Consider the following 2497-nt stretch of genomic DNA (forward strand, 5'->3'; position numbering starts at 1 on the left):
TCGGAAATTTTTACTGCTATCTTTTACTGCTGTCTTCACACCGGTTATTACGACAACCTTGGTTATAACGAGGTACCGTGTATAGCGAGCAATTTTTTCGGTCCCTTGACTGCTCGTTATAACCGGTCTTCACTGTATTAATTTTTTTATTACATAGAACATCTCAATTTTAGTCCTGTCAATTTTAGCAAACCTTGAAGAAAATTGATTATCGCGAATTGTCATAGTTTTATACAGAGTAAATCAAAAGTCTCGAAACGCCACATTTGCTTCTAATTGGATAGCCAGAGTCGTACAAAATTTGGGACATTAACTATTTTGGGATATTGAGATTTCAGACTCAATATTAAGATTTCGCGCAACCAGTTGTATCCCTGGTTTAGTTTATGATTGACGATATATCACCACCTTATAGTTTGGATTTCAATTTCATCATTATTTATTAATATAGGATTTTTATTTCTTCTGTCTAAAAATGTTTGCTTCACAATTGGTTGGATTTAGTTGTATTTAGCTAATTATTAACTCATCATTTTTTTTCCAAAATAGATAATAGTATTACTAGTAGGAAGTTTGGTAAATCTATATTTTTAAATTTGTGTTTCAGTCCTTCTAGCCAGCCCGTAAACTTTTCATCTTCAAAATCTTATTCATTGATGGACGGTGGAATGTGAGTTGCAAAATTCAATCCGGATATTTGAAATAATCCTTAAATCGTTAATTTCATTTGATAATCTTGTACAAATGATATTTTTAAATATCTTTAACAGCGTTAGTAATAAACTAATAGATTTGTAATTTTAGTACTCATTTTTCTTATTTTCCAGTTTGAAAGCATCTACATTTCTGCCTTATTCCATGTCGTTGGGTATTTTATCTGGAAGGTTTTTCAACATATCATCTTTCCCCAAGACCTTTCTTAGTAGGTATGAATTTTAAAATTACATATATTTCTTAAAGTATGATTTGATCTTTACACCGTTTATTAGAAGAAAGATGATCGTCATTAAGTTGTTGTATAGATATAGAAAATAGCTTGTTATTATTGTTTATGTTTGGCATGAATGTTTTTTATAAATAATCTGCAGCAACTATTCATCTTTTCATTTTTCTTCAGTTACTACTCGTGTGTCCGTTTTTAGAGGGGGTAAAATTCATATTTTTTGTAACAACTTTCTATAATCTCTGGTTGATAATCACTTTGATAAGGAACATATGTATATTCATCCGCTGCAAGTACATTTAATTGATATTGGCCGTTTGAATTATCTGCTCTACATCTCCAAAATTTGTTTTTGCTGTTCAAGTCTCCTATCAGCATTTCTGCCACATTGTTATCAAATAATTTTCTGATATCGTTTTCAATTAGATGAATGTTACAGTGACGGTATCTGCATATAAATAATAGTAATTTCATTATTGATATCTAAATGAACTGCCACTGTTCCTGACGCCAAATGGGGTTCGGACATTCAAACAATATTGACATTTTAAGTGCTATTAGTAGTTGTGTTAGCTTTTTAATATTGTTTGCCATTGAAGTTAAGGATATTAATGTTTGATAAATTAAAGAAGTTTTTATGGGGCATAGTTGATTAAATGGGATAGTAAGGGTGGTTTGTTACTTGTCGTAGGTTATTCTGTTATATATCCGTATCTACTTTACATCCTCTATAGTTTTTTTTCTCCACAATTTGCATGTTTACGACTGTCGTTTTTCTTCATTTAGGCTTGAGTAAGCAACAACATGTTTTGTGTGTCCATACTTGACAGTTAAAACATTGTGGAATGTTCGTTTTTACACAATTCATTACACATTTCTTTAAGGTTAAATATTTGTTTCGAATTTTCTGTAAGTATTCATTCAACTGCACATAGCGACTTAAAATTTTCAATTGTGATAAACGGATCACTGTGATTATTGGCATCTTAAGGTACAGTTTCTGTGAGATTTCATTTTCAGTAACAGAAATATTAATGTTACGATGAATTGGATCTTGAAAAGTGTGGAATTCTAATTTGTTTTCTGCATAATGTTTAGTTGGAGTTCTAAAGTCGTTGCTACATATTAAATTAACTTTTAATGAAAAGATTTAATTGAAATGATGTTTGACATTGTGTAGAAATATAGGAGGGATTCTTTTTGTATTTGTGATGAAGAGTTATCATTATTCTCAAATTCTATGTTATACACCATAAGGTATATTTAATTTAAAATTTGTTCAGATTAATCAAGTTTAAATCTAGTGCTCTTTTCTTACACATTATAGCAAAGTAAATCACATATTTTTTTTTAACATTTAGTATTTATAAAAGAATACTCTCGTTAAAAAAATTTAAATGAAAAGTATAAAAATAGTACATTATCTACGTGGAATGTTCAAATGTGTACGATTGCAATTTATCACACATAAACTGCACAAAAGTACACGTGTTTTGAAACAGATTCAAAAAGTTGGATGCATTCTACATCGCCTGATGCTGTCGCTGAACCCGG

Source organism: Onthophagus taurus, chromosome 1, assembly GCF_036711975.1.
Source record: "Onthophagus taurus isolate NC chromosome 1, IU_Otau_3.0, whole genome shotgun sequence".
Lineage (NCBI taxonomy): Eukaryota > Metazoa > Arthropoda > Insecta > Coleoptera > Scarabaeidae > Onthophagus > Onthophagus taurus.